The sequence below is a fragment of the Pinus tabuliformis genome, chromosome X (genome assembly GCF_031772625.1).
Source record: "Pinus tabuliformis cultivar Carrire ecotype Pingquan chromosome X, CPIR1, whole genome shotgun sequence".
In the NCBI taxonomy this organism is placed as follows: domain Eukaryota; kingdom Viridiplantae; phylum Streptophyta; class Pinopsida; order Pinales; family Pinaceae; genus Pinus; species Pinus tabuliformis.
This window is the reverse complement of record NC_142308.1, coordinates 1,170,094,762-1,170,109,136: the sequence shown is the minus strand read 5'-3', so window position 1 is coordinate 1,170,109,136 and position 14,375 is coordinate 1,170,094,762. Positions and strand designations below refer to the sequence as shown.

At 40.2% G+C, this 14,375-nt stretch overlaps 1 pseudogene; it reads right to left on the bottom strand.

Annotated features, from left to right (window-relative positions):
* Nucleotides 1-3,079: 3,079 nt before the first annotated feature.
* The window catches only part of LOC149144080 (uncharacterized), a 48,167-nt pseudogene continuing 36,871 nt past the window's right edge, over nucleotides 3,080-14,375 (bottom strand).

Below are 14,375 nucleotides of genomic sequence, written 5' to 3'. Positions count from 1 at the left end.
TAATTACACATGTAGATTACACATTTGCAATATGTTTGACGAAATTCCTGTCATGGCTAGTTGCTGTCCAATTAAGGTCTTGAACAAGTATTTGCTTTAGTAATGTCATTTCCACATTATTTTACTGATCTGAATAGATGGTTCAATTCTGGGAAGTGTTATGGGCTTTGGGCCTGAAAAAGTGGCTCAAATCTTGGAGTCGCTGGCATAGCACTCACAGTTTTGGTCTTTGGTCGCTAGCAGGGAAGCCCGTGAGATCTACTTTGAGTTGTTGGTCGCACTCATGCCTATAGTATGGGAGTGACTGAGCCTTAAATTGTCCAAAATCTCAACGGGACCCCAAGGCAAGCTATCTAAAGTATTGGATTGGTTCTTGAGGGTCTTGTAGCTAATAATTGATGTATTTATGGTGTGTTTCCGTCGATTCCACTTCCTTAATGTGAATTAGGAGGTTGAGTCATATCATAGTGGCCTCTCATCACATGTTTACCCTGGTTGACCGGTTGCTTGGGTAGATGTGGAAGGGGGGTGTTACAGTCTTGTACAAAGATCAACTGCAGGGAAATTAACATGAAAAAGAAAACTGAAAATACATAGTGCTTGATGAGATAAAAGAAAGTAAAGTCAAAGGCGCCAGGAAATCATAATGATCAACAACAACAACAAAAACAACAACAACGACACTAACAACAACAACAACAACAACAACGACACCACCACCAACAACAATAACGGACACCTCAAACTTTTGCTAGTGCTGTTAGAAGATACACCAGGTTGATTAGACGCCCTACATGATATTATCCTTCATTATATTATTTATTTTTGATTGATTCTAGTGAACCAAAATGATATGAAGAAGCAATGCAGGTAGAAACCAGGAAGAAGTGAGAGAAAACCATGAAAGAAGAGATGGACTCCATACATAACCAAACTTTGGACTTAGTAAGGTTTCTTGTAGGTAAAACAACAATGCAAAATAAACGAGTTTACAGGTTGAAGGAAGAAGATGGAGGAAAACAGAGATATAAGGCTAGACTTATGGTGAAGGAGTTTGCACAAAATAAAGTTATAGACTTTGATGCAATTTTTTTTCTCTTATTGTTAAAATGACTTCAATCATAATTATTTTAAGTCTAGTGGTAATAGAATATTTTCATCTTGAACAATTAGATGTAAAGACAACCTTTCTCCATGGGTATTTGGAGGAAGAGATCTATATGCAGCATCGACAAGGATATCAGGTCAAATGGGAAGGAAATTAGTGTGCAAGTTGAAGAAGAGCTTGTATGGATTACAACAGGCTCCAAGGCAGTGGTATCTAAAATTTGACAGGTTTATGTGTAAAAAAGGTTATACTAGATGTCACTCTAACCACTTTGTTTATCTTAAGAAACAAAATGATGGTTGTTATATTATATTTCTATTGTATATAGATGGCATGCTTATTGTAGGGTCTAACATGCAAGAAACAAATGCGCTTAAAGGAAAATTGGCTAATTCAATTGAAATGAAGGATTTGGGTGTTGCAAAGCAAATCCTTGGCATGAGAATAACTAGAGATAGGAAAAATCACAAATTAACATTATCTCAAAGTGAATACATAGAAAAGGGGTTGGAAATATTTAATATGTAGAATGAAAAACCAATGAGTACACCTTTGGCTAGCCATTCCAAACTAAGTATGGAGATGTGTCCCAAGACCCAAGTAGAGATGGGTTATATGTCTAGATTTCCATACACATCAATGATTGGAAGCTTAATGTATGCAATGGTGTGCACAAGGCCTATTATTACACATGTAGTGGGAGTTGTGAGAAGATATATGAACAATCCAGGAAAAGAGCATTGAATGGCAGTGAAGTGGATTCTCAGGTATTTGAGAGGTACCACTGATCAAACGTTATGTTTTAAATGTTCAAACATTGTTCTATCGGGATATGTTGATGCAGATATGGTAGATGATAGAGATAACAGGAGGAGAACCATAAGGTATGTGTTTTCTATAGGTGGAAAAACAGTAAGTTGGGTTTCTGAAATGCAAGGCATTCTTGCACTTTCAATAATAGAATTGGAATATATTGATGCTACAAAGGCTAGTAAAGAAATGATTTGGTCACAAAGGTTTATGGATGAATTGGGCAAGAAGCAAGAGAGTGGCAGGTTATACAGTGGCAACCAAGGTATCATTCGTCTTACAAAGAACTCAACATGTAATTCTAAGACTAAATATGTACAACTCAGGTACCATTTCATATGGTTAGTTTTGGAAGATGGATAGTTGAAGCTGGAAAAAATACACACTAGTCATAATCCTACAGATATGTTAACAAAGGTAGTAATGAGGGAGAAACTGATTTTCTACTAAGTTTTGATTGGTCTTCAAGTATGATAGTAAAGATGAGAAATAAATGGGTCCAAGTGGAAGCATTATCCAACAAGTGAATTAATGATGGAGTTGATATAATTAGTCTCCAAGTGGGATACTGTTGGGTGTGGAGCCTAATTATCTTCTTGATTCAGAGGTTTTTGTTTTAGCCACGTTTGGATCGTAGTCCTTGATGGGGGGTGGTGGGAACCCCCCCCCACTAGTGTTGTCAGGGGGGGGGAGGGGCGGACTTCCACCTAGTCCCCTTGGAGGGGGTTCGGGGGTAGTGCACCCAAAGCAAAAAATTAGATAAAAATTGCCTTGTAAAATATTGTAATTTCGTAGTCGATTTGGGCTGTTCATTAGGTGGAAGATCTGACGGTTGAATTTATATTAATTTAGGGATTTTTTCCCTATAAGGCAACCCTCAATTTATATGAGGGAATTATATTTCGATTGTGTATTATTATTTTGTGTGAGAAAAAGAGAGGGGATTGTTGAGAGCGAAGAGGAAGTTACAAAGGATTTGTTGTAGGTTGTATCCCTTCAGTTTGGTGGACAATATAAAGAAAGGATTGGCTATTTCTCCTTGAACATAGCCCAAATTTGGTGAACCACGTATATTTGTGTCTCTCTTGTTTTATGATTTTCTATGTTTGTTTTTCTGTAATATTGTATGTGATCCAATGCTCTATTATTTAATTTCTAACATTATTTTCCCACAACAATTCCAACTAGGCTAATGCATTCCATATATATGGCATGCAACATATGGTTGGATTTGTTAATGGAATTCATTAATATGGATTTCAGATAAGGCATTATTGCATCATAATACTTCTTAAAGTGCTCCTGTGGACCAGAAAATAACAACCTTAGGTTTCTGATGGGTTGATAACAAATTTGTCACAATGGAAGATATCTTAAAGTGTCATTGTGAAGCTTCTAGAAGTACCTGAGAGGAATCAACAATAGATGTTAAAGTTGTTAAAGCACCCTCCTGCACCATCTTCTTTCCATTCTTAACAAGTAGAAGAAACAACAAAGTTTGTCATATATTGACTTGTCAAAAATGTCACAAATACAAGCAAAGAAACAAGTTAATACCTACAAAAGAACAAGTAACTTGCTCATTATACCATCCAAGTACGACGTCAAAATATCAGGCATACAATATTCATTAATGTTGAGCACTTCTAATGTTGCATGGTTACAAGAATACATTAAAATTATTGCATAGTGTAGAAAATGATAGACACAAGGAATGATAAAATGGAACAGATGATGAAATGCATGATATTTTTAACATTGATGAAATGTAAAATTATTTACATCCATCTACGAAAAATATTACAATATTAGAGGTTTCAACAATGAATCACCTTAATATTTACATCACTACTAACAAAAAAATTGTGAATATTATGATGTTGATGTTGAACAACAAAAAATAGAACAAATAATTACAAGTAGTAATTCATTGTGTATTATTTGGATAAACAATAAAAGGAAAATACAAAAACAATAATCAATTTTCTATGCATTTAACATACTCATGTTACAAACAAACAACATAATTGTAAATGGTACATTATATGTGTTGGAAGACAAAAAAAGGCAGGAAGATAAAATGAGTGACTTCAAACTCAAACAAAGTTGACTCGAACTCAGTCAACTTGGAAGAGTTGACCATTGCTGGTATTGACTGAACCAACCAAGTTGAAATTTGATTGAGCTGGTTTAATAACATACTGGCCCCTCTCGGCCAAGTAACTATTGAACCCCATAATAGTTGACTCAAAAAGACAATTTTTTTTTAATAACAAAAAAAAATAAAATGAAAACCTAACTCCTAAAACCTATCAATGATAACAATCAATGGTAATGTTAAATTCTTTAAGGAAATATCAACTTTTACTTGATTTTTTAGCATTGCCATTAATTGTTTCAAAAAGTTTGAGAGTGGTTCCAACCTCATCGGAATTCATATGGAAAAAAGTAGAATTTCATATCACATTTAAAATTCAACAGTTTTAAATTTGTTAGGATTTCAAGATTAGTAAGATTGCAAAATTTTCATTGGATTTTGTCACATATGAGGGTATGGGATTGGCATTTAACCAAGACCACCAAGCCCTTTATGTACCTTGATGTTGATAGTGTGGCTACTAAACTCCTTTGTCATGGCATTAGAAAAAATGTACCCTTCACTCAAACAAAAATCATTGTTTAGGCATGTTAACTTTTTTCTACCATACTATAAGGCTTGTTTTAGACAATTTCATCAAATTAGGGTGGTGTTAGACGACATCCCTAGAGCATTGAGGTAGAGGCAAAGGCTAAACCAGGAAAAATGTGATAATGATGACAAGGATCCCAATATAAGCAATGGCATAACATTGTTTGTCAATTATGCTTGTCATTTAAATGTTCTTGCTCAACTATTCATAATGATTTCTTTCAATATTTCAATATTTTTTTGGAATCATGGTTTGGAATCCTCAAAATAGAACATTTTCATTAAAATTATTATTTTAGTGACTAGATCATTGATATTAGATCGGTCTGAGTCCAATTCCAAGTGAACCCTCCACCAATTCCATGTCAAAGCCCAAGTTTTAAAACATTGGTTACAGTAGCAAAATTGCCATTGTCTATTCCTCCTGATTGAGTCTTATGTCCAAGGTGTAAGATTTTGAGAGAGAAAGAGAAAATTTATAGCAACAAAATGGTGGAATGATGCAATGGGGTTGAGAAAGCAATGCAACAAGGGACTAAACTCACTTGCCCAAAAACCTAGATATCTGCAAAAGAGGTAGGAATGTCACAATATTAATCTAGAGTTATTTCTCAATCTTTGATATGTCGTTAAGCATTGATTATTATGGTGTTGAGACCATCATACTATATTATGGTTCTTATAATATATTGGAATCTAGTAATTGTAACTCTATTAAATATGACTGCTATGTAGTAGTGCACAGGGTCAGTGTATAACTGCGGGAAAAACTCTAACCTGCACTCTAGGATTGTGAAAATCATCTATAGCTCTAGCATGTGCATGTTAAGCTTGTTGAAAATATTGTTATTGGAAATTTGGGCCTAAATCAGTTGACAGTTGACTAATGGCATTGATGGCTACCCATCATACACAAGGATGTGGATCCTGGAATGACTTCAAAACCATTGAGACAACTTATTCAATTTTTTTGTAGCATCACTTGTTTGCAGATTAGAAAAACCACAGATAAACCTTATATTGTGCACATAGTTCCACTTTTAAATGTTATAACAAAGTATATAAATCCATTATTAAAAAATGTAGCATCTTGTTCCAAAAATCATAATATTTGAACATATTATGTAGACAAAAACAAATCCATATAATTATGATAAATAATGTAAGGATCTCTAAGTATTTCCTACAAATGTTTTCATTGAACATAAACAAAAACGTTGGCCACATTTACTGAAATAGTGTCAAGAAAAATATTAGTCAAACTAGTCCTAATTTATAGTGGTTGTTTGAAGGATCAATGGTTATTTGAATTCCTATTTGTGCATTTAAATAAGGGGCATTATTATTTCATAGATCAATGAATATTGCAACATTGTTATGAAATTCAAATTTTCCATGTGTTTTATTGAAACCCTAACTTAGGATTGCATACCAAGAGCAATACCAAGAAAGGGATACTACACAAAGATCCATTTTTCTCACATTCTATCTGTTGAAATATGTAACTAGGTTTAGTCTTTGTAATATCTCATGTACTATTAGTTTTATGAATTTGATCTAAAAGAGAAAGAAATGTTTTTATTTTTATTTATAACATGGGTTTCATGCTCTAGGTCAACTTGTTTTAGGTCAAAGCACCCATTGAGTGATTCTAGGTTTATGTCATAGAGTCTAGGAGACAAAAGAGCCATTGTTACATGTAATAGACCCTATTGGGTGTTGGGAACGGGTACACTAGGGTCAATTTTGGGGTTAAAAGCCCAAGTTTTGGGGCTAAAGGCCCAAGTTTTGTATAAAGAATGTAAAGTCTCCACATTTTGTGGTCGCGGAGTGCAAAGATGTAAATAGTCAAAAAGGTTTTCCGCCCTTAGTTTAGGTAGCTTGTGTCAGCTTGATGAGATCCACCCTTGGTCCTCGAACCATGGGAATGTATAAAAAGGGAGTCTAAGGCAGTTCAGTTCTGAGTAAGTTTTTGGGCAATTGATCGATGTAATGGGTCTGTGAGAGCTAAGAGCAAAGAGTCTTAACTTAGGAAGAGGCTCTGCAGTTGAGTGCGCAGAGGCCTAAAGTAGAAGTCCGTAGCTGAGTGCACAGACCCCTGCAGCTGTGTGCGTAGGGAAGTTAGAGTCTATACTGGAGATCTGAACCATCAATAAAGATAATTATTTTGGAGATACTTGCTTATGAGTTATTTTTACTTCTGTTATGAATGTATGCAATTATGTTATGTTGAATACTGGGTTTATGATTTAATGCTATATTGATGTGCGAATCTATGTGTTTTAATTTGTCATATGAATGCAAGTAAGAATATCTATTTACGCGTAGATAATCATAATACATGTTGAAGTTAGTCAATACTTAAGCAAATCTAGGTAGACACAGAAGTAAGAGTAATTACAGAGGCATGTAAGCGTCTGAATTGCCTATTTAGGGTCCACGAAGGACGATCGCAAACCTTCGCGAAGGTTCCAAAGCCAAATAAGAGAAGTACATTGATAAGCCCTAAAAGTCTTATCGGCCTGTGCGAAGGAAGGGTTAGGGTATAAAATGACATCACAACTATCTCAAGGTGTGAAAACTTGGTTCCTGCACCCCCCCCATACTACTTCGGGTGAGATTTCAGTCTGCGCTCCGCGGATTGATGCTGAAAGGGCCAGTAGTGTATGGATTTGCTTGCCAGGACTAGGATCTGCATAACGAGATGTGTGATGTCGCATCACTAGAATCCAACTAAGAAGGAGATTGAAGACTGGTTGAATAGAAAGATCCACGAATTCGCGGCGCAAGAGAACATGAATCCGCGGTTGACGAAAGAACAATGGTTGGACAGATACCTGTACACAAAAATACACGAGATCTTCTTCTGTTCCTTCTCGGTCGAATTCTACGAGTGGATTGCAAAATTGGTAGATGGCCAAGGAAGGTGGAGGCTTGACGGTCCAATAGTCTGGACCCCAGAGTTAGTGTGGAGATTAGAAGCCTCTGAAGATAAGATCGCGTGCGCTGTCGATCATTGGCTTGATCGTATCATAGGAGGGTTCGTGACAGAGTTCGCGGTTGATACCTCGGTCAGTTACAACGAAGTAGAGCACTGCTTCTTCAAGGGGCCGCGAGGTAAGTATTTAAAATCGTTAAATACCTGGATTAAGATGCTCTTGTGTGAAAAGCGGGTTATGCAGCTACCTTGATGTTTGGGGCTACGTGAAGTGGAAGGACATTCAAGAACAAGGGGAAAACATGCCCTGAATATAGCTCACTAATTGAACCTCCTCTGAGTGACGATGAGGAAGAAGCACAGGCATCTCCGTAGAGCGTTGTTCAGTTGATAAAGCAAGGGTTCCTGCGAATACCCCATCCACCCACACCGCCTCCATCTTCACCTCCGCCACATATACCTTCGCCTACACCACTACCACTATTCAATATGGAAAACTTAGTAAAGCTACCTGTGTTCAAGGGCGTGGGAAATGAAGATCCAAGCTAATTTTGGTTCGTCGCGAATGCTGTATGGGAAGCTCAGGGTATCATAGATGATCAAATGAAGAAAGAAACGTTGGTTAGTTCTTTGTAGGATCGCGCGCTAACGTGGTACATTAAATACTGCATTGATAACTTGATGTTTGTGTTGGCAGATATCCAGACTGCGCTAAATAAGGAATTTAGTAGACCTAAGTCTAAAGCGCAATCAATTGTGGGATTAAAAGAGACCATGATGAAGCCTGGTGAGACACCCTGGGATCTGGATCAGAGATTGAAGTGTACAATCCGTGAGGCTAACATGAATCTAACTGATGGGCAGCACCACAAATGGTTTGTGGCTTCGGTCCTGCCTCATCTAAGGGTTGCGCTATCATAACAAAATATTGGGATCCGGGCGGAAGCTCTGGAAATTACGATGAGATTGCATGAGACACTGATGTAAGATGTTAATCTGGGGGTTTAGCAGATTCATGCGCAGTTGCAAAACCTTTGCCTAGAAATGCAGAGTCTGAAGAAAGATAGAACAGCTCGGCCCGAGGTGCGCGAAGAAGTTTGGTGCTTGAAGTGCAAAAGCTAGGGGCATGACAAAGATCACTATCCAATTTTCACAAATTATGTTGCAGCAGGGGGACCAATGCCTCTGAGGCTGGAAGCTCCAGCAGGGCCAAGTATAGGGCCCACGCTATGGTGTGCTATCTGTCAGGTAGCTGGAAAACATGCGACAGACAATTGCCATTTGCTGCAAAAATTCGTACAGACACCGCAACAACTCTTCTGCAACTTTTGTCAATTGGTGGGTCATGATAAGTGCAATTGCTGTAGATACAAACTAATGATGGATAGAACGCCTGCATATAGGGTGCAGGTAGAAACCCGGCCTCTGGACCAGGGCACTGGGGGAGCGTGAGGTGAGAATCAGGGGCGTGGACGAAGCCGAGGTGGAGGAGGACCTAGTAGAGTTCGAGGGCAGGTCATTTGTTACAATTGTGGGGGACCAAGACACTATGCGTGAGACTGCCCGAATCCGATGCGTCTATCATGCTGCTATTGTACTCAGTTTGACCACGTGACAGAGGATTGCCCTATATTATTAGCTAAGATACACGAAAAGGGGGTGCAACCTCAACAACTGACTCAGAACCTGCAGATGATGAGGGCTGAGCCTCGCGAGGAAGATCCTAAGGTAAATATTGTGCTACGGAGTGGAGCGATGACTGGTGAAGATAAGGGGAAGCAGCCTGAAGAAGGTGAGTGGGTTCCTAAAGCACTAGAAAAAGAGACCAGGTTTGATCTAGAACGCGTAAGAGAAACATTTATGGAAGCAAAGAAAAGCTTCGCTGAGGCCTCTACCTCAGGAAGTTAGGAGAAGCCGGTTGAAGAAATGGACCCGTCCATGATTACTACTTTCTTAGAAACCTGTATGAAGTTGTTGCATGATAGCAAGGCTATGAAGGGACTGCAGGAGCTGATCAATAGGTGCGCTGGGAAGGAAAATGCTACTGATGGACTGCGTGTAGTCCAAAAGATTGGTAGGCATAAGGCGAGAATGAGGCGTGAGATGAGGCTCACTACGCAGATAGGAGAATATGAGATGGATCAAGTTATTCTAGATTTGGGGTTAGACGCGAATGTTTTGCCTAAACAAACATGGGAAAGGATGGGGAGACCTGCGCTACAGTGGTCTCCGATTCAGTTAAGGATGGTGAATCAGCAGAAAATCATCCCCATGGGAAGATTGCAGGGAGTAATGGTTGATATTGAGGGTGTGAGCGCACTAGCTGATTTTGAAGTAATAGAAATTGTGGATGACAACAATCCCTACCCCATGCTCCTTGGGATCGATTGGGCCACTGACATGAATGGGGTAATCAATTTGAAGAAGCGGAAGATGATATTTGAGAAGAAATCACTCCGCATAGTGGTGCCCCTGGACCCTGCAGAAGGACCGTGCTATACTGAACCGGTTCGCGATTATGAAAGTGATGACAATTTGGACCAGATTTACAAGATAATGGCGTGAAATCAGGGTTGCGTGAATCTGACAGTAGATGGGTGTATTGCATGGGACCGAGAAAGTTACTGCACATCAGATTCAGATGAAGAATTGGAGCACTGGCAAAATCGACTGCATGAAGTATCTACACTGCGTTGTAACATGATGACCAAATCATTTCAATGTGTATCATTAGAGGTAAGAAATATGCCTTACTATGATGGTTTAACTGATGTTGATACTTTTTTGGATGCATTAGAGAGAGAGTGCCAAAGAAGCATCGCTTCCAGTCCTTGGAATGGGCATTGCGGGCTACACCTGCGAGATGGTGGGGCACGCACAAGGACAATTTTGATGATTGGCGCGTGTACAGAAAAATGATGAGAGTGTGGTTTTGTCACCCACAAGTGTGGCTAACAAAAAAATACGATGGGAGGAATGACCTGTGCGACCATTTGGTCAAATGGATTGAAGTGTATGGAGCGGAGCCTCAGCTAGAGTGGGTACATCTGTTTTGTCATACCTTGGATGTTATACTGATGAATTGGTACTTGGAGACAGAGCTCCGCCATGGCACCAAAGAATGGGATGTTTTGCGCCAAGGATTCTTGATGATGTTCAACTTTGAGGATGGGTTTGAATGTATTGATGAAGCGTTGCAGGAGGTCAAGGCAATGATCTTCAGGATACCGCAGGATCCTCTATATTTGATTCAACTTGATTGGACTACCCAGCTAAGCCACGTGCTGGAGTGCTACAATGTGACAACGGAAGAAGAAGACAAAGACCCGAGGAAGATCAATATTCTAGAGACTGAAGGTCACTGTGAAGTTAAAGGACTACAATTAGAGAATCCAGACATCACTGAGCTACTCAAAACTAGACAGGTGAACATTGGCACGGAGGCAGAGCTGAAGTTTGCAAAGATTGGGGACTATTGGGATGACGCAACAGTAGATAAGGTCGCTGAATTGCTCTGCGAATATCAGGATCTGTTCCCCATGAAGTTTTCAGATCTGAAAGGGATAATAGGGGACTTGGGCATCATGAAGATCACTCTAAAACTAGATGCGAAGCAAATTAAGCAAAAGCCTTACCACCTCAACTCGAAGTATAAAGAAAGGGTTTGCTTGGAGTTGGATAAAATGCTTGCAGCAGGCATCATTGAACCAGTAGAAGAGTCTGATTGGGTAAGCCCAATGGTAGTTCAGGACAAGAAACAGAAGGATGAGATACAGATATGCGTAGATCTCAGACGACCTTCGCGACTGAATGGGGATGCTTCCAGTATACTGTAATGCCTTTTGGGCTGAAGAACGTGCCGGAAATCTTCTCGCGCATAGTCATCACAACGTTCAAAGATTTCATTCACAAATTTCTGGAGGTATACTTTGACGATTGGACAATGTTTGGACTGGTAAAGCGCCATGTAGAAAGTCTGCGCTTGATGCTAGATACATGTTGGAGGTACCAGATTTCACTCAATTTGAAGAAATGTTTATTCTGTGTCCCTTTTGGGATCTTGCTGGGTTAATTGGTATTCAGACAAGGGTTGATGGTAGACCCTGGGAAGATCACTGTTATAGTCAATTTGGAGGCACCAAGGAGTGTGAAACAACTGCGCGCAAAGTTGGGGCATACAAGGTACTATAGAAAGTTCATAAAAAGTTATGCCCAGATCACCGCGCCGATGGAGAAACTGTTAAAAAAGGATGCTACATTATACTGGAATGAAGAATGTCAGAGGAGCTTGGACGTACTAAAAGAAAAAATGGTCATCACGTTGATCCTCGTCTTCCCGGATTGGAAGAAGGAATTTCATGTGCATGGGAACGTGTCATGTATTGCGTTGGGAGTAGTACTGACACAGGTCGGTGAGGGAGAATTGAATCATCCTACAACATTCACAAGTAAGAAGCTATCTAAAGCTGATAAGAATTATTCAAGAACAGAGCGCGAAGGTCTGGCTATGGTATACACGCTCTAGAAGTTCAGGCACTACTTGCTAGGTGGACACTTTAAGATGTATACATAATATTATGCATTAAAGTACTTGGTGAACACGCCTGTGTTGGGGGGGAAAATATGCAGATGGCTGTTGTTGTTTCAAGAATATGATTTTGAAGTTATTGTGAAACTAGGATGATTGAATGCCGGACTGGATCATTTGTCCATTGAAACAGGAGAGGAGCCTACTAATTTGGAGGAAGGACTACCTGACGTGCAACTCTTTGTGGTGCGTGTCGCAGACAGTCACTTTGAAGATATTATACACTTCCTGACGACAGGAACGACTCCAGAAGGATATACTAGCCAACAAAAGAAGGAATTGGTGGTGCGCGCGACAGACTTTTCTATCATTGCAGGGCACTTGTATAAAATGGGATCAGATGAAATACTATGACGTTATGTGCCAGAATTTGAATGAAACAACATCCTCGCTGAGGCTCATGGAGGAGCTGCGGGAGGACATTATGCGAGAAAAGCAACAATGCAGAAGATTCTACGCGCTGGATTGTGGTGGCCGACACTGCATAAGGATTCAAAAGTGTATTGTAGGGCATGCGATGCATGCCAAAGGACTGACATACCATCATGGAGGGATGAGTTACCGCCGAATCCACAAATATCATTTAGTGTTATTATATGACAACAAGTTTGATAAATTTCCAGGAAAATTTTGGATGCATTAGCTAGGGCCCTATGTCATCAAGGAGATTACTGATGGTGGAGAAGTTCAGTTGGTGAAGTTGAATGGAGAGCCATTCCCAGGGAAGGTGAATGGTAGCCGATTGAAGCCATACACCGGGGATCCGACCAGATGACTATATGGTGGAAGCATAGTCTTAGTGCTCCAGGTAGCTAAAAGGAGGTGCGGGACTATAAACTACACTGCTCGGGTTGTAGACTTGCGCGGTTGAGGTACTGCGTGGAATGGAGGATTGTCATAGTGTCAGCAGCAACACGAGGGGAGCTATGCTATTGAACGAGAGACCGCGCAGGGCAGCCAGAAAGTGATTGTTATGGTCATTGTTCATGACTTGACAGTGGGAAAATGGCTAAATGGAGTGGGGGGGGGGTGGGGGTGGAAATTAAGTCAGAATTTAAGAGCAAGATCTTTGAAAATCTACCACCACTCTAGCATTTATGAATAGATTTTGGGGGGAATGGTCGGATTCAAATTCGAAATTGTCTATAAATTACAAATGGTCGACCAATGAAAAACACTTAGCATTTTGAGAATTGAGGTGTTGAGCTATTAGGCGCGCATGAACCTTGATTATTTCGAGGCTTTGGTAGTGAGTTCAGTGTTTGAGAAATTGCCGAAGGAAACTCAGGAGCTCTTAACTGGCATTATGTCAGCACCCGTGGAGACTGCAAGTGTTGGAGAAGCGATGGTAGCTGAGGGAGCTACCCCGGAGGTAGCGAGTGTAGAGGTACCTACAGAAGTACCCAAATCGCCAAGGTCACCCAGGTCAAGGCCTATGCCACCCAAAGAGGGTTCCAAGACAAAGAAGGATAAGCAGAAAGAAACATAGCTGGTGCGTGAGTCGCCAAGGAAACACCAGAAGAAACAAAAGCCTACTACACAAGAGAAGGGAAAGGTAGTAGACCTGGAACCTGATGAGGACATAAAAGAAGTCGGTGTGGGAATAGAAGACGTTGACATGGGGGTAGAATACATTGACGTTGAGGGGGAAGACCCTATCTCCAAGCTGCCAACATATGTCCCTCCACATCGAGGCAAGGTACCATAGGACATCGATGAGAACAAAATCACACTCTTTACATTGTTGCTGCCAGACAAAATCACATTTGAGGGTTCGCGCCTGACACGTGTCCCCCATTTAAAGCTGGAGGATTGGGATTTGGCATATACAAAGCGCTTCCCCACTTGGCCACCGATACATTCATGCACCGCGTATTTTATAAAGACTCTGGTGTGACTGTGCTGGAGCCAAGACAATGGATAAAAGGGGTGGACAAGGCAGGAATGTTGAACCTGCTATGGGTGTCGCATTACAACCGCGTGCCCATAAATTAGATAGTGATCAAGAAGTTGTTATGCTTGGTGCACGATGGGTGACTGTGGTTAGGAGATCCGATATCGATCACGGACATGCTGATCCATAGGATCACTTTTCTCCCACATTTAGGCTTGAATCCGGCCATGGCATTTGGCGGAAAGACGAATGAGCCAGACCTCACCGAACAGATGAAGGACAAGTTCAAGCTTGCTAAGAAGCTGCGCAACTACTCCATCTCCAACATAACTGACCCTGTGGTTAAAG